Here is a 27,744-nt window from a genome sequence, read left to right on the forward strand (position 1 = left end):
TAAAAACTGGTGCAATCAAGATGAATAACACCCGTTCCCGCATGAAAACAGGTGCGTTTTCGTGTTAATTTCCATAATTCTCTTGGCATGGGATGGGGTTCACCTTTCTTCTGCACAATCAATTGAAAAGCAGATATTCCTAGCTCTGCCGTCTATATATATGCGTATTCTTCTTATACGCCAGCTAAATCCGATATCGACATTTCCTTCATTGCACAACTTGATGGTGATTATCAAGGTAAGTTGTTTTGCAGCGTGCACAAACCAAAATATAACATTCTTCGAAAAAAAAAAAAGTCAAAATCATCGGAATACAAATGTATGTACCAGAATATCAACTCCTCTTTTCTCTCCGTTTGACCACTATTGCTCATCAGTGACGGGAAAACATGCTGAGCAATTTCTGAGCCAGACTGCTTTGAATGTCAATGGCAGATACAAAAGTATAATTTCATTGAATCCAAACGCCTATAAACCGTTCCAAAAATTAACGGGCTCGTCCGGGATTCGAACCCGGGACCTCTCGCACCCAAAGCGAGAATCATACCCCTAGACCAACGAGCCGCTTGATAGTTAGAGTTACATTTTCCGTATTTAACTATAGAATACGATTATTCTCCATACGTGGCAAAGGAGTTTACCTGCCAAGATACATATTCGAAATTCTAAGTTGACTAGAAATTCACCTTACATTGGTCGAGATCAAACTATATAAAAACAACAAAAATTCAAACGATAGCTGTTGTATTGGTGCATGTATTTTTCTCCTACTGAATTCTGTTTTATGCATTCTAATTGACGTTCGAATTAGCGGTGTATTTTCTTTGAATATCCCATCGACTGGTATTGAAAACAGTTTTGAGATTCGCCACGCATTGACAATATGAGGCAAAAATTGGGCTCGTCCGGGATTCGAACCCGGGACCTCTCGCACCCTAAGCGAGAATCATACCCCTAGACCAAAGAGCCTGTATAGCTGACTTATGTTTAAATAATAGTTATAAAATTCAGAAATGACATCGCTTGTTGCTATTTTCGTGTTGCCTTGGGTTATACGTTTGGCCTCTCTTGCTTTGTTACCTTTGAAATCAGGACGGTAAGTTATTAAAAGTCACCTGCTATAAAGAACTTTGTCTAAAGTGCTTAGCGTAGACGATTTCAAAGATTTTTATAAGAAGTGATATGTTCAATTTAACATGAACGACATGCGTCGGCTGCAAAAGAACACCGAATGAGTAATATCTCTAGGCACTATAATAAGCACAGTTCACGATGATCCGGATTACCCAAAAATTAATATGTTTCCGCTGGGGCTCGAACCCAGGACCTTCCGCGTGTGAAGCGGACGTGATTACCACTACACTACGGAAACAGTTGAAGTTAGTGCGAAGTTTTCCATATTTCAAGCAACGTCCGATTAAAAACTGGTGCAATCAAGATGAATAACACCCGTTCCCGCATGAAAACAGGTGCGTTTTCGTGTTAATTTCCATAATTCTCTTGGCATGGGATGGGGTTCACCTTTCTTCTGCACAATCAATTGAAAAGCAGATATTCCTAGCTCTGCCGTCTATATATATGCGTATTCTTCTTATACGCCAGCTAAATCCGATATCGACATTTCCTTCATTGCACAACTTGATGGTGATTATCAAGGTAAGTTGTTTTGCAGCGTGCACAAACCAAAATATAACATTCTTCGAAAAAAAAAAAAGTCAAAATCATCGGAATACAAATGTATGTACCAGAATATCAACTCCTCTTTTCTCTCCGTTTGACCACTATTGCTCATCAGTGACGGGAAAACATGCTGAGCAATTTCTGAGCCAGACTGCTTTGAATGTCAATGGCAGATACAAAAGTATAATTTCATTGAATCCAAACGCCTATAAACCGTTCCAAAAATTAACGGGCTCGTCCGGGATTCGAACCCGGGACCTCTCGCACCCAAAGCGAGAATCATACCCCTAGACCAACGAGCCGCTTGATAGTTAGAGTTACATTTTCCGTATTTAACTATAGAATACGATTATTCTCCATACGTGGCAAAGGAGTTTACCTGCCAAGATACATATTCGAAATTCTAAGTTGACTAGAAATTCACCTTACATTGGTCGAGATCAAACTATATAAAAACAACAAAAATTCAAACGATAGCTGTTGTATTGGTGCATGTATTTTTCTCCTACTGAATTCTGTTTTATGCATTCTAATTGACGTTCGAATTAGCGGTGTATTTTCTTTGAATATCCCATCGACTGGTATTGAAAACAGTTTTGAGATTCGCCACGCATTGACAATATGAGGCAAAAATTGGGCTCGTCCGGGATTCGAACCCGGGACCTCTCGCACCCTAAGCGAGAATCATACCCCTAGACCAACGAGCCTGTATAGCTGACTTATGTTTAAATAATAGTTATAAAATTCAGAAATGACATCGCTTGTTGCTATTTTCGTGTTGCCTTGGGTTATACGTTTGGCCTCTCTTGCTTTGTTACCTTTGAAATCAGGACGGTAAGTTATTAAAAGTCACCTGCTATAAAGAACTTTGTCTAAAGTGCTTAGCGTAGACGATTTCAAAGATTTTTATAAGAAGTGATATGTTCAATTTAACATGAACGACATGCGTCGGCTGCAAAAGAACACCGAATGAGTAATATCTCTAGGCACTATAATAAGCACAGTTCACGATGATCCGGATTACCCAAAAATTAATATGTTTCCGCTGGGGCTCGAACCCAGGACCTTCCGCGTGTGAAGCGGACGTGATTACCACTACACTACGGAAACAGTTGAAGTTAGTGCGAAGTTTTCCATATTTCAAGCAACGTCCGATTAAAAACTGGTGCAATCAAGATGAATAACACCCGTTCCCGCATGAAAACAGGTGCGTTTTCGTGTTAATTTCCATAATTCTCTTGGCATGGGATGGGGTTCACCTTTCTTCTGCACAATCAATTGAAAAGCAGATATTCCTAGCTCTGCCGTCTATATATATGCGTATTCTTCTTATACGCCAGCTAAATCCGATATCGACATTTCCTTCATTGCACAACTTGATGGTGATTATCAAGGTAAGTTGTTTTGCAGCGTGCACAAACCAAAATATAACATTCTTCGAAAAAAAAAAAAGTCAAAATCATCGGAATACAAATGTATGTACCAGAATATCAACTCCTCTTTTCTCTCCGTTTGACCACTATTGCTCATCAGTGACGGGAAAACATGCTGAGCAATTTCTGAGCCAGACTGCTTTGAATGTCAATGGCAGATACAAAAGTATAATTTCATTGAATCCAAACGCCTATAAACCGTTCCAAAAATTAACGGGCTCGTCCGGGATTCGAACCCGGGACCTCTCGCACCCAAAGCGAGAATCATACCCCTAGACCAACGAGCCGCTTGATAGTTAGAGTTACATTTTCCGTATTTAACTATAGAATACGATTATTCTCCATACGTGGCAAAGGAGTTTACCTGCCAAGATACATATTCGAAATTCTAAGTTGACTAGAAATTCACCTTACATTGGTCGAGATCAAACTATATAAAAACAACAAAAATTCAAACGATAGCTGTTGTATTGGTGCATGTATTTTTCTCCTACTGAATTCTGTTTTATGCATTCTAATTGACGTTCGAATTAGCGGTGTATTTTCTTTGAATATCCCATCGACTGGTATTGAAAACAGTTTTGAGATTCGCCACGCATTGACAATATGAGGCAAAAATTGGGCTCGTCCGGGATTCGAACCCGGGACCTCTCGCACCCTAAGCGAGAATCATACCCCTAGACCAACGAGCCTGTATAGCTGACTTATGTTTAAATAATAGTTATAAAATTCAGAAATGACATCGCTTGTTGCTATTTTCGTGTTGCCTTGGGTTATACGTTTGGCCTCTCTTGCTTTGTTACCTTTGAAATCAGGACGGTAAGTTATTAAAAGTCACCTGCTATAAAGAACTTTGTCTAAAGTGCTTAGCGTAGACGATTTCAAAGATTTTTATAAGAAGTGATATGTTCAATTTAACATGAACGACATGCGTCGGCTGCAAAAGAACACCGAATGAGTAATATCTCTAGGCACTATAATAAGCACAGTTCACGATGATCCGGATTACCCAAAAATTAATATGTTTCCGCTGGGGCTCGAACCCAGGACCTTCCGCGTGTGAAGCGGACGTGATTACCACTACACTACGGAAACAGTTGAAGTTAGTGCGAAGTTTTCCATATTTCAAGCAACGTCCGATTAAAAACTGGTGCAATCAAGATGAATAACACCCGTTCCCGCATGAAAACAGGTGCGTTTTCGTGTTAATTTCCATAATTCTCTTGGCATGGGATGGGGTTCACCTTTCTTCTGCACAATCAATTGAAAAGCAGATATTCCTAGCTCTGCCGTCTATATATATGCGTATTCTTCTTATACGCCAGCTAAATCCGATATCGACATTTCCTTCATTGCACAACTTGATGGTGATTATCAAGGTAAGTTGTTTTGCAGCGTGCACAAACCAAAATATAACATTCTTCGAAAAAAAAAAAAGTCAAAATCATCGGAATACAAATGTATGTACCAGAATATCAACTCCTCTTTTCTCTCCGTTTGACCACTATTGCTCATCAGTGACGGGAAAACATGCTGAGCAATTTCTGAGCCAGACTGCTTTGAATGTCAATGGCAGATACAAAAGTATAATTTCATTGAATCCAAACGCCTATAAACCGTTCCAAAAATTAACGGACTCGTCCGGGATTCGAACCCGGGACCTCTCGCACCCAAAGCGAGAATCATACCCCTAGACCAACGAGCCGCTTGATAGTTAGAGTTACATTTTCCGTATTTAACTATAGAATACGATTATTCTCCATACGTGGCAAAGGAGTTTACCTGCCAAGATACATATTCGAAATTCTAAGTTGACTAGAAATTCACCTTACATTGGTCGAGATCAAACTATATAAAAACAACAAAAATTCAAACGATAGCTGTTGTATTGGTGCATGTATTTTTCTCCTACTGAATTCTGTTTTATGCATTCTAATTGACGTTCGAATTAGCGGTGTATTTTCTTTGAATATCCCATCGACTGGTATTGAAAACAGTTTTGAGATTCGCCACGCATTGACAATATGAGGCAAAAATTGGGCTCGTCCGGGATTCGAACCCGGGACCTCTCGCACCCTAAGCGAGAATCATACCCCTAGACCAACGAGCCTGTATAGCTGACTTATGTTTAAATAATAGTTATAAAATTCAGAAATGACATCGCTTGTTGCTATTTTCGTGTTGCCTTGGGTTATACGTTTGGCCTCTCTTGCTTTGTTACCTTTGAAATCAGGACGGTAAGTTATTAAAAGTCACCTGCTATAAAGAACTTTGTCTAAAGTGCTTAGCGTAGACGATTTCAAAGATTTTTATAAGAAGTGATATGTTCAATTTAACATGAACGACATGCGTCGGCTGCAAAAGAACACCGAATGAGTAATATCTCTAGGCACTATAATAAGCACAGTTCACGATGATCCGGATTACCCAAAAATTAATATGTTTCCGCTGGGGCTCGAACCCAGGACCTTCCGCGTGTGAAGCGGACGTGATTACCACTACACTACGGAAACAGTTGAAGTTAGTGCGAAGTTTTCCATATTTCAAGCAACGTCCGATTAAAAACTGGTGCAATCAAGATGAATAACACCCGTTCCCGCATGAAAACAGGTGCGTTTTCGTGTTAATTTCCATAATTCTCTTGGCATGGGATGGGGTTCACCTTTCTTCTGCACAATCAATTGAAAAGCAGATATTCCTAGCTCTGCCGTCTATATATATGCGTATTCTTCTTATACGCCAGCTAAATCCGATATCGACATTTCCTTCATTGCACAACTTGATGGTGATTATCAAGGTAAGTTGTTTTGCAGCGTGCACAAACCAAAATATAACATTCTTCGAAAAAAAAAAAAGTCAAAATCATCGGAATACAAATGTATGTACCAGAATATCAACTCCTCTTTTCTCTCCGTTTGACCACTATTGCTCATCAGTGACGGGAAAACATGCTGAGCAATTTCTGAGCCAGACTGCTTTGAATGTCAATGGCAGATACAAAAGTATAATTTCATTGAATCCAAACGCCTATAAACCGTTCCAAAAATTAACGGGCTCGTCCGGGATTCGAACCCGGGACCTCTCGCACCCAAAGCGAGAATCATACCCCTAGACCAACGAGCCGCTTGATAGTTAGAGTTACATTTTCCGTATTTAACTATAGAATACGATTATTCTCCATACGTGGCAAAGGAGTTTACCTGCCAAGATACATATTCGAAATTCTAAGTTGACTAGAAATTCACCTTACATTGGTCGAGATCAAACTATATAAAAACAACAAAAATTCAAACGATAGCTGTTGTATTGGTGCATGTATTTTTCTCCTACTGAATTCTGTTTTATGCATTCTAATTGACGTTCGAATTAGCGGTGTATTTTCTTTGAATATCCCATCGACTGGTATTGAAAACAGTTTTGAGATTCGCCACGCATTGACAATATGAGGCAAAAATTGGGCTCGTCCGGGATTCGAACCCGGGACCTCTCGCACCCTAAGCGAGAATCATACCCCTAGACCAACGAGCCTGTATAGCTGACTTATGTTTAAATAATAGTTATAAAATTCAGAAATGACATCGCTTGTTGCTATTTTCGTGTTGCCTTGGGTTATACGTTTGGCCTCTCTTGCTTTGTTACCTTTGAAATCAGGACGGTAAGTTATTAAAAGTCACCTGCTATAAAGAACTTTGTCTAAAGTGCTTAGCGTAGACGATTTCAAAGATTTTTATAAGAAGTGATATGTTCAATTTAACATGAACGACATGCGTCGGCTGCAAAAGAACACCGAATGAGTAATATCTCTAGGCACTATAATAAGCACAGTTCACGATGATCCGGATTACCCAAAAATTAATATGTTTCCGCTGGGGCTCGAACCCAGGACCTTCCGCGTGTGAAGCGGACGTGATTACCACTACACTACGGAAACAGTTGAAGTTAGTGCGAAGTTTTCCATATTTCAAGCAACGTCCGATTAAAAACTGGTGCAATCAAGATGAATAACACCCGTTCCCGCATGAAAACAGGTGCGTTTTCGTGTTAATTTCCATAATTCTCTTGGCATGGGATGGGGTTCACCTTTCTTCTGCACAATCAATTGAAAAGCAGATATTCCTAGCTCTGCCGTCTATATATATGCGTATTCTTCTTATACGCCAGCTAAATCCGATATCGACATTTCCTTCATTGCACAACTTGATGGTGATTATCAAGGTAAGTTGTTTTGCAGCGTGCACAAACCAAAATATAACATTCTTCGAAAAAAAAAAAAGTCAAAATCATCGGAATACAAATGTATGTACCAGAATATCAACTCCTCTTTTCTCTCCGTTTGACCACTATTGCTCATCAGTGACGGGAAAACATGCTGAGCAATTTCTGAGCCAGACTGCTTTGAATGTCAATGGCAGATACAAAAGTATAATTTCATTGAATCCAAACGCCTATAAACCGTTCCAAAAATTAACGGGCTCGTCCGGGATTCGAACCCGGGACCTCTCGCACCCAAAGCGAGAATCATACCCCTAGACCAACGAGCCGCTTGATAGTTAGAGTTACATTTTCCGTATTTAACTATAGAATACGATTATTCTCCATACGTGGCAAAGGAGTTTACCTGCCAAGATACATATTCGAAATTCTAAGTTGACTAGAAATTCACCTTACATTGGTCGAGATCAAACTATATAAAAACAACAAAAATTCAAACGATAGCTGTTGTATTGGTGCATGTATTTTTCTCCTACTGAATTCTGTTTTATGCATTCTAATTGACGTTCGAATTAGCGGTGTATTTTCTTTGAATATCCCATCGACTGGTATTGAAAACAGTTTTGAGATTCGCCACGCATTGACAATATGAGGCAAAAATTGGGCTCGTCCGGGATTCGAACCCGGGACCTCTCGCACCCTAAGCGAGAATCATACCCCTAGACCAACGAGCCTGTATAGCTGACTTATGTTTAAATAATAGTTATAAAATTCAGAAATGACATCGCTTGTTGCTATTTTCGTGTTGCCTTGGGTTATACGTTTGGCCTCTCTTGCTTTGTTACCTTTGAAATCAGGACGGTAAGTTATTAAAAGTCACCTGCTATAAAGAACTTTGTCTAAAGTGCTTAGCGTAGACGATTTCAAAGATTTTTATAAGAAGTGATATGTTCAATTTAACATGAACGACATGCGTCGGCTGCAAAAGAACACCGAATGAGTAATATCTCTAGGCACTATAATAAGCACAGTTCACGATGATCCGGATTACCCAAAAATTAATATGTTTCCGCTGGGGCTCGAACCCAGGACCTTCCGCGTGTGAAGCGGACGTGATTACCACTACACTACGGAAACAGTTGAAGTTAGTGCGAAGTTTTCCATATTTCAAGCAACGTCCGATTAAAAACTGGTGCAATCAAGATGAATAACACCCGTTCCCGCATGAAAACAGGTGCGTTTTCGTGTTAATTTCCATAATTCTCTTGGCATGGGATGGGGTTCACCTTTCTTCTGCACAATCAATTGAAAAGCAGATATTCCTAGCTCTGCCGTCTATATATATGCGTATTCTTCTTATACGCCAGCTAAATCCGATATCGACATTTCCTTCATTGCACAACTTGATGGTGATTATCAAGGTAAGTTGTTTTGCAGCGTGCACAAACCAAAATATAACATTCTTCGAAAAAAAAAAAAGTCAAAATCATCGGAATACAAATGTATGTACCAGAATATCAACTCCTCTTTTCTCTCCGTTTGACCACTATTGCTCATCAGTGACGGGAAAACATGCTGAGCAATTTCTGAGCCAGACTGCTTTGAATGTCAATGGCAGATACAAAAGTATAATTTCATTGAATCCAAACGCCTATAAACCGTTCCAAAAATTAACGGGCTCGTCCGGGATTCGAACCCGGGACCTCTCGCACCCAAAGCGAGAATCATACCCCTAGACCAACGAGCCGCTTGATAGTTAGAGTTACATTTTCCGTATTTAACTATAGAATACGATTATTCTCCATACGTGGCAAAGGAGTTTACCTGCCAAGATACATATTCGAAATTCTAAGTTGACTAGAAATTCACCTTACATTGGTCGAGATCAAACTATATAAAAACAACAAAAATTCAAACGATAGCTGTTGTATTGGTGCATGTATTTTTCTCCTACTGAATTCTGTTTTATGCATTCTAATTGACGTTCGAATTAGCGGTGTATTTTCTTTGAATATCCCATCGACTGGTATTGAAAACAGTTTTGAGATTCGCCACGCATTGACAATATGAGGCAAAAATTGGGCTCGTCCGGGATTCGAACCCGGGACCTCTCGCACCCTAAGCGAGAATCATACCCCTAGACCAACGAGCCTGTATAGCTGACTTATGTTTAAATAATAGTTATAAAATTCAGAAATGACATCGCTTGTTGCTATTTTCGTGTTGCCTTGGGTTATACGTTTGGCCTCTCTTGCTTTGTTACCTTTGAAATCAGGACGGTAAGTTATTAAAAGTCACCTGCTATAAAGAACTTTGTCTAAAGTGCTTAGCGTAGACGATTTCAAAGATTTTTATAAGAAGTGATATGTTCAATTTAACATGAACGACATGCGTCGGCTGCAAAAGAACACCGAATGAGTAATATCTCTAGGCACTATAATAAGCACAGTTCACGATGATCCGGATTACCCAAAAATTAATATGTTTCCGCTGGGGCTCGAACCCAGGACCTTCCGCGTGTGAAGCGGACGTGATTACCACTACACTACGGAAACAGTTGAAGTTAGTGCGAAGTTTTCCATATTTCAAGCAACGTCCGATTAAAAACTGGTGCAATCAAGATGAATAACACCCGTTCCCGCATGAAAACAGGTGCGTTTTCGTGTTAATTTCCATAATTCTCTTGGCATGGGATGGGGTTCACCTTTCTTCTGCACAATCAATTGAAAAGCAGATATTCCTAGCTCTGCCGTCTATATATATGCGTATTCTTCTTATACGCCAGCTAAATCCGATATCGACATTTCCTTCATTGCACAACTTGATGGTGATTATCAAGGTAAGTTGTTTTGCAGCGTGCACAAACCAAAATATAACATTCTTCGAAAAAAAAAAAAGTCAAAATCATCGGAATACAAATGTATGTACCAGAATATCAACTCCTCTTTTCTCTCCGTTTGACCACTATTGCTCATCAGTGACGGGAAAACATGCTGAGCAATTTCTGAGCCAGACTGCTTTGAATGTCAATGGCAGATACAAAAGTATAATTTCATTGAATCCAAACGCCTATAAACCGTTCCAAAAATTAACGGGCTCGTCCGGGATTCGAACCCGGGACCTCTCGCACCCAAAGCGAGAATCATACCCCTAGACCAACGAGCCGCTTGATAGTTAGAGTTACATTTTCCGTATTTAACTATAGAATACGATTATTCTCCATACGTGGCAAAGGAGTTTACCTGCCAAGATACATATTCGAAATTCTAAGTTGACTAGAAATTCACCTTACATTGGTCGAGATCAAACTATATAAAAACAACAAAAATTCAAACGATAGCTGTTGTATTGGTGCATGTATTTTTCTCCTACTGAATTCTGTTTTATGCATTCTAATTGACGTTCGAATTAGCGGTGTATTTTCTTTGAATATCCCATCGACTGGTATTGAAAACAGTTTTGAGATTCGCCACGCATTGACAATATGAGGCAAAAATTGGGCTCGTCCGGGATTCGAACCCGGGACCTCTCGCACCCTAAGCGAGAATCATACCCCTAGACCAACGAGCCTGTATAGCTGACTTATGTTTAAATAATAGTTATAAAATTCAGAAATGACATCGCTTGTTGCTATTTTCGTGTTGCCTTGGGTTATACGTTTGGCCTCTCTTGCTTTGTTACCTTTGAAATCAGGACGGTAAGTTATTAAAAGTCACCTGCTATAAAGAACTTTGTCTAAAGTGCTTAGCGTAGACGATTTCAAAGATTTTTATAAGAAGTGATATGTTCAATTTAACATGAACGACATGCGTCGGCTGCAAAAGAACACCGAATGAGTAATATCTCTAGGCACTATAATAAGCACAGTTCACGATGATCCGGATTACCCAAAAATTAATATGTTTCCGCTGGGGCTCGAACCCAGGACCTTCCGCGTGTGAAGCGGACGTGATTACCACTACACTACGGAAACACTTGAAGTTAGTGCGAAGTTTTCCATATTTCAAGCAACGTCCGATTAAAAACTGGTGCAATCAAGATGAATAACACCCGTTCCCGCATGAAAACAGGTGCGTTTTCGTGTTAATTTCCATAATTCTCTTGGCATGGGATGGGGTTCACCTTTCTTCTGCACAATCAATTGAAAAGCAGATATTCCTAGCTCTGCCGTCTATATATATGCGTATTCTTCTTATACGCCAGCTAAATCCGATATCGACATTTCCTTCATTGCACAACTTGATGGTGATTATCAAGGTAAGTTGTTTTGCAGCGTGCACAAACCAAAATATAACATTCTTCGAAAAAAAAAAAAGTCAAAATCATCGGAATACAAATGTATGTACCAGAATATCAACTCCTCTTTTCTCTCCGTTTGACCACTATTGCTCATCAGTGACGGGAAAACATGCTGAGCAATTTCTGAGCCAGACTGCTTTGAATGTCAATGGCAGATACAAAAGTATAATTTCATTGAATCCAAACGCCTATAAACCGTTCCAAAAATTAACGGGCTCGTCCGGGATTCGAACCCGGGACCTCTCGCACCCAAAGCGAGAATCATACCCCTAGACCAACGAGCCGCTTGATAGTTAGAGTTACATTTTCCGTATTTAACTATAGAATACGATTATTCTCCATACGTGGCAAAGGAGTTTACCTGCCAAGATACATATTCGAAATTCTAAGTTGACTAGAAATTCACCTTACATTGGTCGAGATCAAACTATATAAAAACAACAAAAATTCAAACGATAGCTGTTGTATTGGTGCATGTATTTTTCTCCTACTGAATTCTGTTTTATGCATTCTAATTGACGTTCGAATTAGCGGTGTATTTTCTTTGAATATCCCATCGACTGGTATTGAAAACAGTTTTGAGATTCGCCACGCATTGACAATATGAGGCAAAAATTGGGCTCGTCCGGGATTCGAACCCGGGACCTCTCGCACCCTAAGCGAGAATCATACCCCTAGACCAACGAGCCTGTATAGCTGACTTATGTTTAAATAATAGTTATAAAATTCAGAAATGACATCGCTTGTTGCTATTTTCGTGTTGCCTTGGGTTATACGTTTGGCCTCTCTTGCTTTGTTACCTTTGAAATCAGGACGGTAAGTTATTAAAAGTCACCTGCTATAAAGAACTTTGTCTAAAGTGCTTAGCGTAGACGATTTCAAAGATTTTTATAAGAAGTGATATGTTCAATTTAACATGAACGACATGCGTCGGCTGCAAAAGAACACCGAATGAGTAATATCTCTAGGCACTATAATAAGCACAGTTCACGATGATCCGGATTACCCAAAAATTAATATGTTTCCGCTGGGGCTCGAACCCAGGACCTTCCGCGTGTGAAGCGGACGTGATTACCACTACACTACGGAAACAGTTGAAGTTAGTGCGAAGTTTTCCATATTTCAAGCAACGTCCGATTAAAAACTGGTGCAATGAAGATGAATAACACCCGTTCCCGCATGAAAACAGGTGCGTTTTCGTGTTAATTTCCATAATTCTCTTGGCATGGGATGGGGTTCACCTTTCTTCTGCACAATCAATTGAAAAGCAGATATTCCTAGCTCTGCCGTCTATATATATGCGTATTCTTCTTATACGCCAGCTAAATCCGATATCGACATTTCCTTCATTGCACAACTTGATGGTGATTATCAAGGTAAGTTGTTTTGCAGCGTGCACAAACCAAAATATAACATTCTTCGAAAAAAAAAAAAGTCAAAATCATCGGAATACAAATGTATGTACCAGAATATCAACTCCTCTTTTCTCTCCGTTTGACCACTATTGCTCATCAGTGACGGGAAAACATGCTGAGCAATTTCTGAGCCAGACTGCTTTGAATGTCAATGGCAGATACAAAAGTATAATTTCATTGAATCCAAACGCCTATAAACCGTTCCAAAAATTAACGGGCTCGTCCGGGATTCGAACCCGGGACCTCTCGCACCCAAAGCGAGAATCATACCCCTAGACCAACGAGCCGCTTGATAGTTAGAGTTACATTTTCCGTATTTAACTATAGAATACGATTATTCTCCATACGTGGCAAAGGAGTTTACCTGCCAAGATACATATTCGAAATTCTAAGTTGACTAGAAATTCACCTTACATTGGTCGAGATCAAACTATATAAAAACAACAAAAATTCAAACGATAGCTGTTGTATTGGTGCATGTATTTTTCTCCTACTGAATTCTGTTTTATGCATTCTAATTGACGTTCGAATTAGCGGTGTATTTTCTTTGAATATCCCATCGACTGGTATTGAAAACAGTTTTGAGATTCGCCACGCATTGACAATATGAGGCAAAAATTGGGCTCGTCCGGGATTCGAACCCGGGACCTCTCGCACCCTAAGCGAGAATCATACCCCTAGACCAACGAGCCTGTATAGCTGACTTATGTTTAAATAATAGTTATAAAATTCAGAAATGACATCGCTTGTTGCTATTTTCGTGTTGCCTTGGGTTATACGTTTGGCCTCTCTTGCTTTGTTACCTTTGAAATCAGGACGGTAAGTTATTAAAAGTCACCTGCTATAAAGAACTTTGTCTAAAGTGCTTAGCGTAGACGATTTCAAAGATTTTTATAAGAAGTGATATGTTCAATTTAACATGAACGACATGCGTCGGCTGCAAAAGAACACCGAATGAGTAATATCTCTAGGCACTATAATAAGCACAGTTCACGATGATCCGGATTACCCAAAAATTAATATGTTTCCGCTGGGGCTCGAACCCAGGACCTTCCGCGTGTGAAGCGGACGTGATTACCACTACACTACGGAAACAGTTGAAGTTAGTGCGAAGTTTTCCATATTTCAAGCAACGTCCGATTAAAAACTGGTGCAATCAAGATGAATAACACCCGTTCCCGCATGAAAACAGGTGCGTTTTCGTGTTAATTTCCATAATTCTCTTGGCATGGGATGGGGTTCACCTTTCTTCTGCACAATCAATTGAAAAGCAGATATTCCTAGCTCTGCCGTCTATATATATGCGTATTCTTCTTATACGCCAGCTAAATCCGATATCGACATTTCCTTCATTGCACAACTTGATGGTGATTATCAAGGTAAGTTGTTTTGCAGCGTGCACAAACCAAAATATAACATTCTTCGAAAAAAAAAAAAGTCAAAATCATCGGAATACAAATGTATGTACCAGAATATCAACTCCTCTTTTCTCTCCGTTTGACCACTATTGCTCATCAGTGACGGGAAAACATGCTGAGCAATTTCTGAGCCAGACTGCTTTGAATGTCAATGGCAGATACAAAAGTATAATTTCATTGAATCCAAACGCCTATAAACCGTTCCAAAAATTAACGGGCTCGTCCGGGATTCGAACCCGGGACCTCTCGCACCCAAAGCGAGAATCATACCCCTAGACCAACGAGCCGCTTGATAGTTAGAGTTACATTTTCCGTATTTAACTATAGAATACGATTATTCTCCATACGTGGCAAAGGAGTTTACCTGCCAAGATACATATTCGAAATTCTAAGTTGACTAGAAATTCACCTTACATTGGTCGAGATCAAACTATATAAAAACAACAAAAATTCAAACGATAGCTGTTGTATTGGTGCATGTATTTTTCTCCTACTGAATTCTGTTTTATGCATTCTAATTGACGTTCGAATTAGCGGTGTATTTTCTTTGAATATCCCATCGACTGGTATTGAAAACAGTTTTGAGATTCGCCACGCATTGACAATATGAGGCAAAAATTGGGCTCGTCCGGGATTCGAACCCGGGACCTCTCGCACCCTAAGCGAGAATCATACCCCTAGACCAACGAGCCTGTATAGCTGACTTATGTTTAAATAATAGTTATAAAATTCAGAAATGACATCGCTTGTTGCTATTTTCGTGTTGCCTTGGGTTATACGTTTGGCCTCTCTTGCTTTGTTACCTTTGAAATCAGGACGGTAAGTTATTAAAAGTCACCTGCTATAAAGAACTTTGTCTAAAGTGCTTAGCGTAGACGATTTCAAAGATTTTTATAAGAAGTGATATGTTCAATTTAACATGAACGACATGCGTCGGCTGCAAAAGAACACCGAATGAGTAATATCTCTAGGCACTATAATAAGCACAGTTCACGATGATCCGGATTACCCAAAAATTAATATGTTTCCGCTGGGGCTCGAACCCAGGACCTTCCGCGTGTGAAGCGGACGTGATTACCACTACACTACGGAAACAGTTGAAGTTAGTGCGAAGTTTTCCATATTTCAAGCAACGTCCGATTAAAAACTGGTGCAATCAAGATGAATAACACCCGTTCCCGCATGAAAACAGGTGCGTTTTCGTGTTAATTTCCATAATTCTCTTGGCATGGGATGGGGTTCACCTTTCTTCTGCACAATCAATTGAAAAGCAGATATTCCTAGCTCTGCCGTCTATATATATGCGTATTCTTCTTATACGCCAGCTAAATCCGATATCGACATTTCCTTCATTGCACAACTTGATGGTGATTATCAAGGTAAGTTGTTTTGCAGCGTGCACAAACCAAAATATAACATTCTTCGAAAAAAAAAAAAGTCAAAATCATCGGAATACAAATGTATGTACCAGAATATCAACTCCTCTTTTCTCTCCGTTTGACCACTATTGCTCATCAGTGACGGGAAAACATGCTGAGCAATTTCTGAGCCAGACTGCTTTGAATGTCAATGGCAGATACAAAAGTATAATTTCATTGAATCCAAACGCCTATAAACCGTTCCAAAAATTAACGGGTTCGTCCGGGATTCGAACCCGGGACCTCTCGCACCCAAAGCGAGAATCATACCCCTAGACCAACGAGCCGCTTGATAGTTAGAGTTACATTTTCCGTATTTAACTATAGAATACGATTATTCTCCATACGTGGCAAAGGAGTTTACCTGCCAAGATACATATTCGAAATTCTAAGTTGACTAGAAATTCACCTTACATTGGTCGAGATCAAACTATATAAAAACAACAAAAATTCAAACGATAGCTGTTGTATTGGTGCATGTATTTTTCTCCTACTGAATTCTGTTTTATGCATTCTAATTGACGTTCGAATTAGCGGTGTATTTTCTTTGAATATCCCATCGACTGGTATTGAAAACAGTTTTGAGATTCGCCACGCATTGACAATATGAGGCAAAAATTGGGCTCGTCCGGGATTCGAACCCGGGACCTCTCGCACCCTAAGCGAGAATCATACCCCTAGACCAACGAGCCTGTATAGCTGACTTATGTTTAAATAATAGTTATAAAATTCAGAAATGACATCGCTTGTTGCTATTTTCGTGTTGCCTTGGGTTATACGTTTGGCCTCTCTTGCTTTGTTACCTTTGAAATCAGGACGGTAAGTTATTAAAAGTCACCTGCTATAAAGAACTTTGTCTAAAGTGCTTAGCGTAGACGATTTCAAAGATTTTTATAAGAAGTGATATGTTCAATTTAACATGAACGACATGCGTCGGCTGCAAAAGAACACCGAATGAGTAATATCTCTAGGCACTATAATAAGCACAGTTCACGATGATCCGGATTACCCAAAAATTAATATGTTTCCGCTGGGGCTCGAACCCAGGACCTTCCGCGTGTGAAGCGGACGTGATTACCACTACACTACGGAAACAGTTGAAGTTAGTGCGAAGTTTTCCATATTTCAAGCAACGTCCGATTAAAAACTGGTGCAATCAAGATGAATAACACCCGTTCCCGCATGAAAACAGGTGCGTTTTCGTGTTAATTTCCATAATTCTCTTGGCATGGGATGGGGTTCACCTTTCTTCTGCACAATCAATTGAAAAGCAGATATTCCTAGCTCTGCCGTCTATATATATGCGTATTCTTCTTATACGCCAGCTAAATCCGATATCGACATTTCCTTCATTGCACAACTTGATGGTGATTATCAAGGTAAGTTGTTTTGCAGCGTGCACAAACCAAAATATAACATTCTTCGAAAAAAAAAAAAAGTCAAAATCATCGGAATACAAATGTATGTACCAGAATATCAACTCCTCTTTTCTCTCCGTTTGACCACTATTGCTCATCAGTGACGGGAAAACATGCTGAGCAATTTCTGAGCCAGACTGCTTTGAATGTCAATGGCAGATACAAAAGTATAATTTCATTGAATCCAAACGCCTATAAACCGTTCCAAAAATTAACGGGCTCGTCCGGGATTCGAACCCGGGACCTCTCGCACCCAAAGCGAAAATCATACCCCTAGACCAACGAGCCGCTTGATAGTTAGAGTTACATTTTCCGTATTTAACTATAGAATACGATTATTCTCCATACGTGGCAAAGGAGTTTACCTGCCAAGATACATATTCGAAATTCTAAGTTGACTAGAAATTCACCTTACATTGGTCGAGATCAAACTATATAAAAACAACAAAAATTCAAACGATAGCTGTTGTATTGGTGCATGTATTTTTCTCCTACTGAATTCTGTTTTATGCATTCTAATTGACGTTCGAATTAGCGGTGTATTTTCTTTGAATATCCCATCGACTGGTATTGAAAACAGTTTTGAGATTCGCCACGCATTGACAATATGAGGCAAAAATTGGGCTCGTCCGGGATTCGAACCCGGGACCTCTCGCACCCTAAGCGAGAATCATACCCCTAGACCAACGAGCCTGTATAGCTGACTTATGTTTAAATAATAGTTATAAAATTCAGAAATGACATCGCTTGTTGCTATTTTCGTGTTGCCTTGGGTTATACGTTTGGCCTCTCTTGCTTTGTTACCTTTGAAATCAGGACGGTAAGTTATTAAAAGTCACCTGCTATAAAGAACTTTGTCTAAAGTGCTTAGCGTAGACGATTTCAAAGATTTTTATAAGAAGTGATATGTTCAATTTAACATGAACGACATGCGTCGGCTGCAAAAGAACACCGAATGAGTAATATCTCTAGGCACTATAATAAGCACAGTTCACGATGATCCGGATTACCCAAAAATTAATATGTTTCCGCTGGGGCTCGAACCCAGGACCTTCCGCGTGTGAAGCGGACGTGATTACCACTACACTACGGAAACAGTTGAAGTTAGTGCGAAGTTTTCCATATTTCAAGCAACGTCCGATTAAAAACTGGTGCAATCAAGATGAATAACACCCGTTCCCGCATGAAAACAGGTGCGTTTTCGTGTTAATTTCCATAATTCTCTTGGCATGGGATGGGGTTCACCTTTCTTCTGCACAATCAATTGAAAAGCAGATATTCCTAGCTCTGCCGTCTATATATATGCGTATTCTTCTTATACGCCAGCTAAATCCGATATCGACATTTCCTTCATTGCACAACTTGATGGTGATTATCAAGGTAAGTTGTTTTGCAGCGTGCACAAACCAAAATATAACATTCTTCGAAAAAAAAAAAAGTCAAAATCATCGGAATACAAATGTATGTACCAGAATATCAACTCCTCTTTTCTCTCCGTTTGACCACTATTGCTCATCAGTGACGGGAAAACATGCTGAGCAATTTCTGAGCCAGACTGCTTTGAATGTCAATGGCAGATACAAAAGTATAATTTCATTGAATCCAAACGCCTATAAACCGTTCCAAAAATTAACGGGCTCGTCCGGGATTCGAACCCGGGACCTCTCGCACCCAAAGCGAGAATCATACCCCTAGACCAACGAGCCGCTTGATAGTTAGAGTTACATTTTCCGTATTTAACTATAGAATACGATTATTCTCCATACGTGGCAAAGGAGTTTACCTGCCAAGATACATATTCGAAATTCTAAGTTGACTAGAAATTCACCTTACATTGGTCGAGATCAAACTATATAAAAACAACAAAAATTCAAACGATAGCTGTTGTATTGGTGCATGTATTTTTCTCCTACTGAATTCTGTTTTATGCATTCTAATTGACGTTCGAATTAGCGGTGTATTTTCTTTGAATATCCCATCGACTGGTATTGAAAACAGTTTTGAGATTCGCCACGCATTGACAATATGAGGCAAAAATTGGGCTCGTCCGGGATTCGAACCCGGGACCTCTCGCACCCTAAGCGAGAATCATACCCCTAGACCAACGAGCCTGTATAGCTGACTTATGTTTAAATAATAGTTATAAAATTCAGAAATGACATCGCTTGTTGCTATTTTCGTGTTGCCTTGGGTTATACGTTTGGCCTCTCTTGCTTTGTTACCTTTGAAATCAGGACGGTAAGTTATTAAAAGTCACCTGCTATAAAGAACTTTGTCTAAAGTGCTTAGCGTAGACGATTTCAAAGATTTTTATAAGAAGTGATATGTTCAATTTAACATGAACGACATGCGTCGGCTGCAAAAGAACACCGAATGAGTAATATCTCTAGGCACTATAATAAGCACAGTTCACGATGATCCGGATTACCCAAAAATTAATATGTTTCCGCTGGGGCTCGAACCCAGGACCTTCCGCGTGTGAAGCGGACGTGATTACCACTACACTACGGAAACAGTTGAAGTTAGTGCGAAGTTTTCCATATTTCAAGCAACGTCCGATTAAAAACTGGTGCAATCAAGATGAATAACACCCGTTCCCGCATGAAAACAGGTGCGTTTTCGTGTTAATTTCCATAATTCTCTTGGCATGGGATGGGGTTCACCTTTCTTCTGCACAATCAATTGAAAAGCAGATATTCCTAGCTCTGCCGTCTATATATATGCGTATTCTTCTTATACGCCAGCTAAATCCGATATCGACATTTCCTTCATTGCACAACTTGATGGTGATTATCAAGGTAAGTTGTTTTGCAGCGTGCACAAACCAAAATATAACATTCTTCGAAAAAAAAAAAAGTCAAAATCATCGGAATACAAATGTATGTACCAGAATATCAACTCCTCTTTTCTCTCCGTTTGACCACTATTGCTCATCAGTGACGGGAAAACATGCTGAGCAATTTCTGAGCCAGACTGCTTTGAATGTCAATGGCAGATACAAAAGTATAATTTCATTGAATCCAAACGCCTATAAACCGTTCCAAAAATTAACGGGCTCGTCCGGGATTCGAACCCGGGACCTCTCGCACCCAAAGCGAGAATCATACCCCTAGACCAACGAGCCGCTTGATAGTTAGAGTTACATTTTCCGTATTTAACTATAGAATACGATTATTCTCCATACGTGGCAAAGGAGTTTACCTGCCAAGATACATATTCGAAATTCTAAGTTGACTAGAAATTCACCTTACATTGGTCGAGATCAAACTATATAAAAACAACAAAAATTCAAACGATAGCTGTTGTATTGGTGCATGTATTTTTCTCCTACTGAATTCTGTTTTATGCATTCTAATTGACGTTCGAATTAGCGGTGTATTTTCTTTGAATATCCCATCGACTGGTATTGAAAACAGTTTTGAGATTCGCCACGCATTGACAATATGAGGCAAAAATTGGGCTCGTCCGGGATTCGAACCCGGGACCTCTCGCACCCTAAGCGAGAATCATACCCCTAGACCAACGAGCCTGTATAGCTGACTTATGTTTAAATAATAGTTATAAAATTCAGAAATGACATCGCTTGTTGCTATTTTCGTGTTGCCTTGGGTTATACGTTTGGCCTCTCTTGCTTTGTTACCTTTGAAATCAGGACGGTAAGTTATTAAAAGTCACCTGCTATAAAGAACTTTGTCTAAAGTGCTTAGCGTAGACGATTTCAAAGATTTTTATAAGAAGTGATATGTTCAATTTAACATGAACGACATGCGTCGGCTGCAAAAGAACACCGAATGAGTAATATCTCTAGGCACTATAATAAGCACAGTTCACGATGATCCGGATTACCCAAAAATTAATATGTTTCCGCTGGGGCTCGAACCCAGGACCTTCCGCGTGTGAAGCGGACGTGATTACCACTACACTACGGAAACAGTTGAAGTTAGTGCGAAGTTTTCCATATTTCAAGCAACGTCCGATTAAAAACTGGTGCAATCAAGATGAATAACACCCGTTCCCGCATGAAAACAGGTGCGTTTTCGTGTTAATTTCCATAATTCTCTTGGCATGGGATGGGGTTCACCTTTCTTCTGCACAATCAATTGAAAAGCAGATATTCCTAGCTCTGCCGTCTATATATATGCGTATTCTTCTTATACGCCAGCTAAATCCGATATCGACATTTCCTTCATTGCACAACTTGATGGTGATTATCAAGGTAAGTTGTTTTGCAGCGTGCACAAACCAAAATATAACATTCTTCGAAAAAAAAAAAAAGTCAAAATCATCGGAATACAAATGTATGTACCAGAATATCAACTCCTCTTTTCTCTCCGTTTGACCACTATTGCTCATCAGTGACGGGAAAACATGCTGAGCAATTTCTGAGCCAGACTGCTTTGAATGTCAATGGCAGATACAAAAGTATAATTTCATTGAATCCAAACGCCTATAAACCGTTCCAAAAATTAACGGGCTCGTCCGGGATTCGAACCCGGGACCTCTCGCACCCAAAGCGAAAATCATACCCCTAGACCAACGAGCCGCTTGATAGTTAGAGTTACATTTTCCGTATTTAACTATAGAATACGATTATTCTCCATACGTGGCAAAGGAGTTTACCTGCCAAGATACATATTCGAAATTCTAAGTTGACTAGAAATTCACCTTACATTGGTCGAGATCAAACTATATAAAAACAACAAAAATTCAAACGATAGCTGTTGTATTGGTGCATGTATTTTTCTCCTACTGAATTCTGTTTTATGCATTCTAATTGACGTTCGAATTAGCGGTGTATTTTCTTTGAATATCCCATCGACTGGTATTGAAAACAGTTTTGAGATTCGCCACGCATTGACAATATGAGGCAAAAATTGGGCTCGTCCGGGATTCGAACCCGGGACCTCTCGCACCCTAAGCGAGAATCATACCCCTAGACCAACGAGCCTGTATAGCTGACTTATGTTTAAATAATAGTTATAAAATTCAGAAATGACATCGCTTGTTGCTATTTTCGTGTTGCCTTGGGTTATACGTTTGGCCTCTCTTGCTTTGTTACCTTTGAAATCAGGACGGTAAGTTATTAAAAGTCACCTGCTATAAAGAACTTTGTCTAAAGTGCTTAGCGTAGACGATTTCAAAGATTTTTATAAGAAGTGATATGTTCAATTTAACATGAACGACATGCGTCGGCTGCAAAAGAACACCGAATGAGTAATATCTCTAGGCACTATAATAAGCACAGTTCACGATGATCCGGATTACCCAAAAATTAATATGTTTCCGCTGGGGCTCGAACCCAGGACCTTCCGCGTGTGAAGCGGACGTGATTACCACTACACTACGGAAACAGTTGAAGTTAGTGCGAAGTTTTCCATATTTCAAGCAACGTCCGATTAAAAACTGGTGCAATCAAGATGAATAACACCCGTTCCCGCATGAAAACAGGTGCGTTTTCGTGTTAATTTCCATAATTCTCTTGGCATGGGATGGGGTTCACCTTTCTTCTGCACAATCAATTGAAAAGCAGATATTCCTAGCTCTGCCGTCTATATATATGCGTATTCTTCTTATACGCCAGCTAAATCCGATATCGACATTTCCTTCATTGCACAACTTGATGGTGATTATCAAGGTAAGTTGTTTTGCAGCGTGCACAAACCAAAATATAACATTCTTCGAAAAAAAAAAAAAGTCAAAATCATCGGAATACAAATGTATGTACCAGAATATCAACTCCTCTTTTCTCTCCGTTTGACCACTATTGCTCATCAGTGACGGGAAAACATGCTGAGCAATTTCTGAGCCAGACTGCTTTGAATGTCAATGGCAGATACAAAAGTATAATTTCATTGAATCCAAACGCCTATAAACCGTTCCAAAAATTAACGGGCTCGTCCGGGATTCGAACCCGGGACCTCTCGCACCCAAAGCGAAAATCATACCCCTAGACCAACGAGCCGCTTGATAGTTAGAGTTACATTTTCCGTATTTAACTATAGAATACGATTATTCTCCATACGTGGCAAAGGAGTTTACCTGCCAAGATACATATTCGAAATTCTAAGTTGACTAGAAATTCACCTTACATTGGTCGAGATCAAACTATATAAAAACAACAAAAATTCAAACGATAGCTGTTGTATTGGTGCATGTATTTTTCTCCTACTGAATTCTGTTTTATGCATTCTAATTGACGTTCGAATTAGCGGTGTATTTTCTTTGAATATCCCATCGACTGGTATTGAAAACAGTTTTGAGATTCGCCACGCATTGACAATATGAGGCAAAAATTGGGCTCGTCCGGGATTCGAACCCGGGACCTCTCGCACCCTAAGCGAGAATCATACCCCTAGACCAACGAGCCTGTATAGCTGACTTATGTTTAAATAATAGTTATAAAATTCAGAAATGACATCGCTTGTTGCTATTTTCGTGTTGCCTTGGGTTATACGTTTGGCCTCTCTTGCTTTGTTACCTTTGAAATCAGGACGGTAAGTTATTAAAAGTCACCTGCTATAAAGAACTTTGTCTAAAGTGCTTAGCGTAGACGATTTCAAAGATTTTTATAAGAAGTGATATGTTCAATTTAACATGAACGACATGCGTCGGCTGCAAAAGAACACCGAATGAGTAATATCTCTAGGCACTATAATAAGCACAGTTCACGATGATCCGGATTACCCAAAAATTAATATGTTTCCGCTGGGGCTCGAACCCAGGACCTTCCGCGTGTGAAGCGGACGTGATTACCACTACACTACGGAAACAGTTGAAGTTAGTGCGAAGTTTTCCATATTTCAAGCAACGTCCGATTAAAAACTGGTGCAATCAAGATGAATAACACCCGTTCCCGCATGAAAACAGGTGCGTTTTCGTGTTAATTTCCATAATTCTCTTGGCATGGGATGGGGTTCACCTTTCTTCTGCACAATCAATTGAAAAGCAGATATTCCTAGCTCTGCCGTCTATATATATGCGTATTCTTCTTATACGCCAGCTAAATCCGATATCGACATTTCCTTCATTGCACAACTTGATGGTGATTATCAAGGTAAGTTGTTTTGCAGCGTGCACAAACCAAAATATAACATTCTTCGAAAAAAAAAAAAAGTCAAAATCATCGGAATACAAATGTATGTACCAGAATATCAACTCCTCTTTTCTCTCCGTTTGACCACTATTGCTCATCAGTGACGGGAAAACATGCTGAGCAATTTCTGAGCCAGACTGCTTTGAATGTCAATGGCAGATACAAAAGTATAATTTCATTGAATCCAAACGCCTATAAACCGTTCCAAAAATTAACGGGCTCGTCCGGGATTCGAACCCGGGACCTCTCGCACCCAAAGCGAAAATCATACCCCTAGACCAACGAGCCGCTTGATAGTTAGAGTTACATTTTCCGTATTTAACTATAGAATACGATTATTCTCAATACGTGGCAAAGGAGTTTACCTGCCAAGATACATATTCGAAATTCTAAGTTGACTAGAAATTCACCTTACATTGGTCGAGATCAAACTATATAAAAACAACAAAAATTCAAACGATAGCTGTTGTATTGGTGCATGTATTTTTCTCCTACTGAATTCTGTTTTATGCATTCTAATTGACGTTCGAATTAGCGGTGTATTTTCTTTGAATATCCCATCGACTGGTATTGAAAACAGTTTTGAGATTCGCCACGCATTGACAATATGAGGCAAAAATTGGGCTCGTCCGGGATTCGAACCCGGGACCTCTCGCACCCTAAGCGAGAATCATACCCCTAGACCAACGAGCCTGTATAGCTGACTTATGTTTAAATAATAGTTATAAAATTCAGAAATGACATCGCTTGTTGCTATTTTCGTGTTGCCTTGGGTTATACGTTTGGCCTCTCTTGCTTTGTTACCTTTGAAATCAGGACGGTAAGTTATTAAAAGTCACCTGCTATAAAGAACTTTGTCTAAAGTGCTTAGCGTAGACGATTTCAAAGATTTTTATAAGAAGTGATATGTTCAATTTAACATGAACGACATGCGTCGGCTGCAAAAGAACACCGAATGAGTAATATCTCTAGGCACTATAATAAGCACAGTTCACGATGATCCGGATTACCCAAAAATTAATATGTTTCCGCTGGGGCTCGAACCCAGGACCTTCCGCGTGTGAAGCGGACGTGATTACCACTACACTACGGAAACAGTTGAAGTTAGTGCGAAGTTTTCCATATTTCAAGCAACGTCCGATTAAAAACTGGTGCAATCAAGATGAATAACACCCGTTCCCGCATGAAAACAGGTGCGTTTTCGTGTTAATTTCCATAATTCTCTTGGCATGGGATGGGGTTCACCTTTCTTCTGCACAATCAATTGAAAAGCAGATATTCCTAGCTCTGCCGTCTATATATATGCGTATTCTTCTTATACGCCAGCTAAATCCGATATCGACATTTCCTTCATTGCACAACTTGATGGTGATTATCAAGGTAAGTTGTTTTGCAGCGTGCACAAACCAAAATATAACATTCTTCGAAAAAAAAAAAAGTCAAAATCATCGGAATACAAATGTATGTACCAGAATATCAACTCCTCTTTTCTCTCCGTTTGACCACTATTGCTCATCAGTGACGGGAAAACATGCTGAGCAATTTCTGAGCCAGACTGCTTTGAATGTCAATGGCAGATACAAAAGTATAATTTCATTGAATCCAAACGCCTATAAACCGTTCCAAAAATTAACGGGCTCGTCCGGGATTCGAACCCGGGACCTCTCGCACCCAAAGCGAGAATCATACCCCTAGACCAACGAGCCGCTTGATAGTTAGAGTTACATTTTCCGTATTTAACTATAGAATACGATTATTCTCCATACGTGGCAAAGGAGTTTACCTGCCAAGATACATATTCGAAATTCTAAGTTGACTAGAAATTCACCTTACATTGGTCGAGATCAAACTATATAAAAACAACAAAAATTCAAACGATAGCTGTTGTATTGGTGCATGTATTTTTCTCCTACTGAATTCTGTTTTATGCATTCTAATTGACGTTCGAATTAGCGGTGTATTTTCTTTGAATATCCCATCGACTGGTATTGAAAACAGTTTTGAGATTCGCCACGCATTGACAATATGAGGCAAAAATTGGGCTCGTCCGGGATTCGAACCCGGGACCTCTCGCACCCTAAGCGAGAATCATACCCCTAGACCAACGAGCCTGTATAGCTGACTTATGTTTAAATAATAGTTATAAAATTCAGAAATGACATCGCTTGTTGCTATTTTCGTGTTGCCTTGGGTTATACGTTTGGCCTCTCTTGCTTTGTTACCTTTGAAATCAGGACGGTAAGTTATTAAAAGTCACCTGCTATAAAGAACTTTGTCTAAAGTGCTTAGCGTAGACGATTTCAAAGATTTTTATAAGAAGTGATATGTTCAATTTAACATGAACGACATGCGTCGGCTGCAAAAGAACACCGAATGAGTAATATCTCTAGGCACTATAATAAGCACAGTTCACGATGATCCGGATTACCCAAAAATTAATATGTTTCCGCTGGGGCTCGAACCCAGGACCTTCCGCGTGTGAAGCGGACGTGATTACCACTACACTACGGAAACAGTTGAAGTTAGTGCGAAGTTTTCCATATTTCAAGCAACGTCCGATTAAAAACTGGTGCAATCAAGATGAATAACACCCGTTCCCGCATGAAAACAGGTGCGTTTTCGTGTTAATTTCCATAATTCTCTTGGCATGGGATGGGGTTCACCTTTCTTCTGCACAATCAATTGAAAAGCAGATATTCCTAGCTCTGCCGTCTATATATATGCGTATTCTTCTTATACGCCAGCTAAATCCGATATCGACATTTCCTTCATTGCACAACTTGATGGTGATTATCAAGGTAAGTTGTTTTGCAGCGTGCACAAACCAAAATATAACATTCTTCGAAAAAAAAAAAAGTCAAAATCATCGGAATACAAATGTATGTACCAGAATATCAACTCCTCTTTTCTCTCCGTTTGACCACTATTGCTCATCAGTGACGGGAAAACATGCTGAGCAATTTCTGAGCCAGACTGCTTTGAATGTCAATGGCAGATACAAAAGTATAATTTCATTGAATCCAAACGCCTATAAACCGTTCCAAAAATTAACGGGCTCGTCCGGGATTCGAACCCGGGACCTCTCGCACCCAAAGCGAGAATCATACCCCTAGACCAACGAGCCGCTTGATAGTTAGAGTTACATTTTCCGTATTTAACTATAGAATACGATTATTCTCCATACGTGGCAAAGGAGTTTACCTGCCAAGATACATATTCGAAATTCTAAGTTGACTAGAAATTCACCTTACATTGGTCGAGATCAAACTATATAAAAACAACAAAAATTCAAACGATAGCTGTTGTATTGGTGCATGTATTTTTCTCCTACTGAATTCTGTTTTATGCATTCTAATTG

At 39.6% G+C, this 27,744-nt stretch overlaps 58 non-coding genes across 58 annotated transcripts; all 58 read right to left on the reverse strand.

The window, feature by feature from the left end:
- Nucleotides 1-492: 492 nt before the first annotated feature.
- Trnap-ugg (transfer RNA proline (anticodon UGG)) lies at nucleotides 493-564 on the reverse strand. Its single transcript has one exon. It is a non-coding gene; the product is annotated as a tRNA-Pro (tRNA).
- A 333-nt stretch (nucleotides 565-897) lies between these two features.
- On the reverse strand, nucleotides 898-969 carry Trnap-agg (transfer RNA proline (anticodon AGG)). The gene has a single exon. It is a non-coding gene; the product is annotated as a tRNA-Pro (tRNA).
- A 330-nt stretch (nucleotides 970-1,299) lies between these two features.
- Nucleotides 1,300-1,372, reverse strand: Trnav-cac (transfer RNA valine (anticodon CAC)). Its single transcript has one exon. It is a non-coding gene; the product is annotated as a tRNA-Val (tRNA).
- Nucleotides 1,373-1,910: 538 nt separating this feature from the next.
- Trnap-ugg (transfer RNA proline (anticodon UGG)) lies at nucleotides 1,911-1,982 on the reverse strand. The gene has a single exon. It is a non-coding gene; the product is annotated as a tRNA-Pro (tRNA).
- Nucleotides 1,983-2,315: 333 nt separating this feature from the next.
- On the reverse strand, nucleotides 2,316-2,387 carry Trnap-agg (transfer RNA proline (anticodon AGG)). Its single transcript has one exon. It is a non-coding gene; the product is annotated as a tRNA-Pro (tRNA).
- A 330-nt stretch (nucleotides 2,388-2,717) lies between these two features.
- Trnav-cac (transfer RNA valine (anticodon CAC)) lies at nucleotides 2,718-2,790 on the reverse strand. Its single transcript has one exon. It is a non-coding gene; the product is annotated as a tRNA-Val (tRNA).
- A 538-nt stretch (nucleotides 2,791-3,328) lies between these two features.
- Trnap-ugg (transfer RNA proline (anticodon UGG)) lies at nucleotides 3,329-3,400 on the reverse strand. Its single transcript has one exon. It is a non-coding gene; the product is annotated as a tRNA-Pro (tRNA).
- A 333-nt stretch (nucleotides 3,401-3,733) lies between these two features.
- Trnap-agg (transfer RNA proline (anticodon AGG)) lies at nucleotides 3,734-3,805 on the reverse strand. The gene has a single exon. It is a non-coding gene; the product is annotated as a tRNA-Pro (tRNA).
- A 330-nt stretch (nucleotides 3,806-4,135) lies between these two features.
- Trnav-cac (transfer RNA valine (anticodon CAC)) lies at nucleotides 4,136-4,208 on the reverse strand. The gene has a single exon. It is a non-coding gene; the product is annotated as a tRNA-Val (tRNA).
- A 538-nt stretch (nucleotides 4,209-4,746) lies between these two features.
- On the reverse strand, nucleotides 4,747-4,818 carry Trnap-ugg (transfer RNA proline (anticodon UGG)). Its single transcript has one exon. It is a non-coding gene; the product is annotated as a tRNA-Pro (tRNA).
- Nucleotides 4,819-5,151: 333 nt separating this feature from the next.
- Nucleotides 5,152-5,223, reverse strand: Trnap-agg (transfer RNA proline (anticodon AGG)). The gene has a single exon. It is a non-coding gene; the product is annotated as a tRNA-Pro (tRNA).
- Nucleotides 5,224-5,553: 330 nt separating this feature from the next.
- On the reverse strand, nucleotides 5,554-5,626 carry Trnav-cac (transfer RNA valine (anticodon CAC)). The gene has a single exon. It is a non-coding gene; the product is annotated as a tRNA-Val (tRNA).
- Nucleotides 5,627-6,164: 538 nt separating this feature from the next.
- Trnap-ugg (transfer RNA proline (anticodon UGG)) lies at nucleotides 6,165-6,236 on the reverse strand. Its single transcript has one exon. It is a non-coding gene; the product is annotated as a tRNA-Pro (tRNA).
- A 333-nt stretch (nucleotides 6,237-6,569) lies between these two features.
- Trnap-agg (transfer RNA proline (anticodon AGG)) lies at nucleotides 6,570-6,641 on the reverse strand. The gene has a single exon. It is a non-coding gene; the product is annotated as a tRNA-Pro (tRNA).
- Nucleotides 6,642-6,971: 330 nt separating this feature from the next.
- Trnav-cac (transfer RNA valine (anticodon CAC)) lies at nucleotides 6,972-7,044 on the reverse strand. The gene has a single exon. It is a non-coding gene; the product is annotated as a tRNA-Val (tRNA).
- Nucleotides 7,045-7,582: 538 nt separating this feature from the next.
- Trnap-ugg (transfer RNA proline (anticodon UGG)) lies at nucleotides 7,583-7,654 on the reverse strand. The gene has a single exon. It is a non-coding gene; the product is annotated as a tRNA-Pro (tRNA).
- Nucleotides 7,655-7,987: 333 nt separating this feature from the next.
- Trnap-agg (transfer RNA proline (anticodon AGG)) lies at nucleotides 7,988-8,059 on the reverse strand. Its single transcript has one exon. It is a non-coding gene; the product is annotated as a tRNA-Pro (tRNA).
- A 330-nt stretch (nucleotides 8,060-8,389) lies between these two features.
- Trnav-cac (transfer RNA valine (anticodon CAC)) lies at nucleotides 8,390-8,462 on the reverse strand. Its single transcript has one exon. It is a non-coding gene; the product is annotated as a tRNA-Val (tRNA).
- A 538-nt stretch (nucleotides 8,463-9,000) lies between these two features.
- On the reverse strand, nucleotides 9,001-9,072 carry Trnap-ugg (transfer RNA proline (anticodon UGG)). The gene has a single exon. It is a non-coding gene; the product is annotated as a tRNA-Pro (tRNA).
- A 333-nt stretch (nucleotides 9,073-9,405) lies between these two features.
- Nucleotides 9,406-9,477, reverse strand: Trnap-agg (transfer RNA proline (anticodon AGG)). The gene has a single exon. It is a non-coding gene; the product is annotated as a tRNA-Pro (tRNA).
- Nucleotides 9,478-9,807: 330 nt separating this feature from the next.
- Nucleotides 9,808-9,880, reverse strand: Trnav-cac (transfer RNA valine (anticodon CAC)). The gene has a single exon. It is a non-coding gene; the product is annotated as a tRNA-Val (tRNA).
- A 538-nt stretch (nucleotides 9,881-10,418) lies between these two features.
- Trnap-ugg (transfer RNA proline (anticodon UGG)) lies at nucleotides 10,419-10,490 on the reverse strand. The gene has a single exon. It is a non-coding gene; the product is annotated as a tRNA-Pro (tRNA).
- Nucleotides 10,491-10,823: 333 nt separating this feature from the next.
- Nucleotides 10,824-10,895, reverse strand: Trnap-agg (transfer RNA proline (anticodon AGG)). Its single transcript has one exon. It is a non-coding gene; the product is annotated as a tRNA-Pro (tRNA).
- A 330-nt stretch (nucleotides 10,896-11,225) lies between these two features.
- On the reverse strand, nucleotides 11,226-11,298 carry Trnav-cac (transfer RNA valine (anticodon CAC)). The gene has a single exon. It is a non-coding gene; the product is annotated as a tRNA-Val (tRNA).
- A 538-nt stretch (nucleotides 11,299-11,836) lies between these two features.
- Nucleotides 11,837-11,908, reverse strand: Trnap-ugg (transfer RNA proline (anticodon UGG)). The gene has a single exon. It is a non-coding gene; the product is annotated as a tRNA-Pro (tRNA).
- A 333-nt stretch (nucleotides 11,909-12,241) lies between these two features.
- On the reverse strand, nucleotides 12,242-12,313 carry Trnap-agg (transfer RNA proline (anticodon AGG)). Its single transcript has one exon. It is a non-coding gene; the product is annotated as a tRNA-Pro (tRNA).
- A 330-nt stretch (nucleotides 12,314-12,643) lies between these two features.
- Trnav-cac (transfer RNA valine (anticodon CAC)) lies at nucleotides 12,644-12,716 on the reverse strand. Its single transcript has one exon. It is a non-coding gene; the product is annotated as a tRNA-Val (tRNA).
- A 538-nt stretch (nucleotides 12,717-13,254) lies between these two features.
- Nucleotides 13,255-13,326, reverse strand: Trnap-ugg (transfer RNA proline (anticodon UGG)). Its single transcript has one exon. It is a non-coding gene; the product is annotated as a tRNA-Pro (tRNA).
- A 333-nt stretch (nucleotides 13,327-13,659) lies between these two features.
- Nucleotides 13,660-13,731, reverse strand: Trnap-agg (transfer RNA proline (anticodon AGG)). The gene has a single exon. It is a non-coding gene; the product is annotated as a tRNA-Pro (tRNA).
- A 330-nt stretch (nucleotides 13,732-14,061) lies between these two features.
- Trnav-cac (transfer RNA valine (anticodon CAC)) lies at nucleotides 14,062-14,134 on the reverse strand. The gene has a single exon. It is a non-coding gene; the product is annotated as a tRNA-Val (tRNA).
- Nucleotides 14,135-14,672: 538 nt separating this feature from the next.
- Trnap-ugg (transfer RNA proline (anticodon UGG)) lies at nucleotides 14,673-14,744 on the reverse strand. The gene has a single exon. It is a non-coding gene; the product is annotated as a tRNA-Pro (tRNA).
- A 333-nt stretch (nucleotides 14,745-15,077) lies between these two features.
- On the reverse strand, nucleotides 15,078-15,149 carry Trnap-agg (transfer RNA proline (anticodon AGG)). Its single transcript has one exon. It is a non-coding gene; the product is annotated as a tRNA-Pro (tRNA).
- A 330-nt stretch (nucleotides 15,150-15,479) lies between these two features.
- Nucleotides 15,480-15,552, reverse strand: Trnav-cac (transfer RNA valine (anticodon CAC)). The gene has a single exon. It is a non-coding gene; the product is annotated as a tRNA-Val (tRNA).
- A 538-nt stretch (nucleotides 15,553-16,090) lies between these two features.
- Nucleotides 16,091-16,162, reverse strand: Trnap-ugg (transfer RNA proline (anticodon UGG)). Its single transcript has one exon. It is a non-coding gene; the product is annotated as a tRNA-Pro (tRNA).
- Nucleotides 16,163-16,495: 333 nt separating this feature from the next.
- Trnap-agg (transfer RNA proline (anticodon AGG)) lies at nucleotides 16,496-16,567 on the reverse strand. The gene has a single exon. It is a non-coding gene; the product is annotated as a tRNA-Pro (tRNA).
- A 330-nt stretch (nucleotides 16,568-16,897) lies between these two features.
- Trnav-cac (transfer RNA valine (anticodon CAC)) lies at nucleotides 16,898-16,970 on the reverse strand. Its single transcript has one exon. It is a non-coding gene; the product is annotated as a tRNA-Val (tRNA).
- A 539-nt stretch (nucleotides 16,971-17,509) lies between these two features.
- On the reverse strand, nucleotides 17,510-17,581 carry Trnap-ugg (transfer RNA proline (anticodon UGG)). The gene has a single exon. It is a non-coding gene; the product is annotated as a tRNA-Pro (tRNA).
- Nucleotides 17,582-17,914: 333 nt separating this feature from the next.
- Trnap-agg (transfer RNA proline (anticodon AGG)) lies at nucleotides 17,915-17,986 on the reverse strand. Its single transcript has one exon. It is a non-coding gene; the product is annotated as a tRNA-Pro (tRNA).
- Nucleotides 17,987-18,316: 330 nt separating this feature from the next.
- On the reverse strand, nucleotides 18,317-18,389 carry Trnav-cac (transfer RNA valine (anticodon CAC)). The gene has a single exon. It is a non-coding gene; the product is annotated as a tRNA-Val (tRNA).
- A 538-nt stretch (nucleotides 18,390-18,927) lies between these two features.
- Nucleotides 18,928-18,999, reverse strand: Trnap-ugg (transfer RNA proline (anticodon UGG)). The gene has a single exon. It is a non-coding gene; the product is annotated as a tRNA-Pro (tRNA).
- A 333-nt stretch (nucleotides 19,000-19,332) lies between these two features.
- On the reverse strand, nucleotides 19,333-19,404 carry Trnap-agg (transfer RNA proline (anticodon AGG)). The gene has a single exon. It is a non-coding gene; the product is annotated as a tRNA-Pro (tRNA).
- Nucleotides 19,405-19,734: 330 nt separating this feature from the next.
- Trnav-cac (transfer RNA valine (anticodon CAC)) lies at nucleotides 19,735-19,807 on the reverse strand. Its single transcript has one exon. It is a non-coding gene; the product is annotated as a tRNA-Val (tRNA).
- A 538-nt stretch (nucleotides 19,808-20,345) lies between these two features.
- On the reverse strand, nucleotides 20,346-20,417 carry Trnap-ugg (transfer RNA proline (anticodon UGG)). The gene has a single exon. It is a non-coding gene; the product is annotated as a tRNA-Pro (tRNA).
- A 333-nt stretch (nucleotides 20,418-20,750) lies between these two features.
- Trnap-agg (transfer RNA proline (anticodon AGG)) lies at nucleotides 20,751-20,822 on the reverse strand. Its single transcript has one exon. It is a non-coding gene; the product is annotated as a tRNA-Pro (tRNA).
- A 330-nt stretch (nucleotides 20,823-21,152) lies between these two features.
- Nucleotides 21,153-21,225, reverse strand: Trnav-cac (transfer RNA valine (anticodon CAC)). Its single transcript has one exon. It is a non-coding gene; the product is annotated as a tRNA-Val (tRNA).
- Nucleotides 21,226-21,764: 539 nt separating this feature from the next.
- Trnap-ugg (transfer RNA proline (anticodon UGG)) lies at nucleotides 21,765-21,836 on the reverse strand. The gene has a single exon. It is a non-coding gene; the product is annotated as a tRNA-Pro (tRNA).
- Nucleotides 21,837-22,169: 333 nt separating this feature from the next.
- On the reverse strand, nucleotides 22,170-22,241 carry Trnap-agg (transfer RNA proline (anticodon AGG)). Its single transcript has one exon. It is a non-coding gene; the product is annotated as a tRNA-Pro (tRNA).
- Nucleotides 22,242-22,571: 330 nt separating this feature from the next.
- Trnav-cac (transfer RNA valine (anticodon CAC)) lies at nucleotides 22,572-22,644 on the reverse strand. The gene has a single exon. It is a non-coding gene; the product is annotated as a tRNA-Val (tRNA).
- Nucleotides 22,645-23,183: 539 nt separating this feature from the next.
- Trnap-ugg (transfer RNA proline (anticodon UGG)) lies at nucleotides 23,184-23,255 on the reverse strand. The gene has a single exon. It is a non-coding gene; the product is annotated as a tRNA-Pro (tRNA).
- A 333-nt stretch (nucleotides 23,256-23,588) lies between these two features.
- Nucleotides 23,589-23,660, reverse strand: Trnap-agg (transfer RNA proline (anticodon AGG)). Its single transcript has one exon. It is a non-coding gene; the product is annotated as a tRNA-Pro (tRNA).
- A 330-nt stretch (nucleotides 23,661-23,990) lies between these two features.
- On the reverse strand, nucleotides 23,991-24,063 carry Trnav-cac (transfer RNA valine (anticodon CAC)). Its single transcript has one exon. It is a non-coding gene; the product is annotated as a tRNA-Val (tRNA).
- Nucleotides 24,064-24,602: 539 nt separating this feature from the next.
- Trnap-ugg (transfer RNA proline (anticodon UGG)) lies at nucleotides 24,603-24,674 on the reverse strand. Its single transcript has one exon. It is a non-coding gene; the product is annotated as a tRNA-Pro (tRNA).
- A 333-nt stretch (nucleotides 24,675-25,007) lies between these two features.
- Nucleotides 25,008-25,079, reverse strand: Trnap-agg (transfer RNA proline (anticodon AGG)). The gene has a single exon. It is a non-coding gene; the product is annotated as a tRNA-Pro (tRNA).
- Nucleotides 25,080-25,409: 330 nt separating this feature from the next.
- Nucleotides 25,410-25,482, reverse strand: Trnav-cac (transfer RNA valine (anticodon CAC)). Its single transcript has one exon. It is a non-coding gene; the product is annotated as a tRNA-Val (tRNA).
- Nucleotides 25,483-26,020: 538 nt separating this feature from the next.
- Nucleotides 26,021-26,092, reverse strand: Trnap-ugg (transfer RNA proline (anticodon UGG)). Its single transcript has one exon. It is a non-coding gene; the product is annotated as a tRNA-Pro (tRNA).
- Nucleotides 26,093-26,425: 333 nt separating this feature from the next.
- Nucleotides 26,426-26,497, reverse strand: Trnap-agg (transfer RNA proline (anticodon AGG)). The gene has a single exon. It is a non-coding gene; the product is annotated as a tRNA-Pro (tRNA).
- Nucleotides 26,498-26,827: 330 nt separating this feature from the next.
- Trnav-cac (transfer RNA valine (anticodon CAC)) lies at nucleotides 26,828-26,900 on the reverse strand. Its single transcript has one exon. It is a non-coding gene; the product is annotated as a tRNA-Val (tRNA).
- A 538-nt stretch (nucleotides 26,901-27,438) lies between these two features.
- Nucleotides 27,439-27,510, reverse strand: Trnap-ugg (transfer RNA proline (anticodon UGG)). Its single transcript has one exon. It is a non-coding gene; the product is annotated as a tRNA-Pro (tRNA).
- Nucleotides 27,511-27,744: the final 234 nt, after the last annotated feature.

Source organism: Mytilus galloprovincialis, chromosome 1 (genome assembly GCF_965363235.1).
Source record: "Mytilus galloprovincialis chromosome 1, xbMytGall1.hap1.1, whole genome shotgun sequence".
NCBI classification, from domain to species: domain Eukaryota; kingdom Metazoa; phylum Mollusca; class Bivalvia; order Mytilida; family Mytilidae; genus Mytilus; species Mytilus galloprovincialis.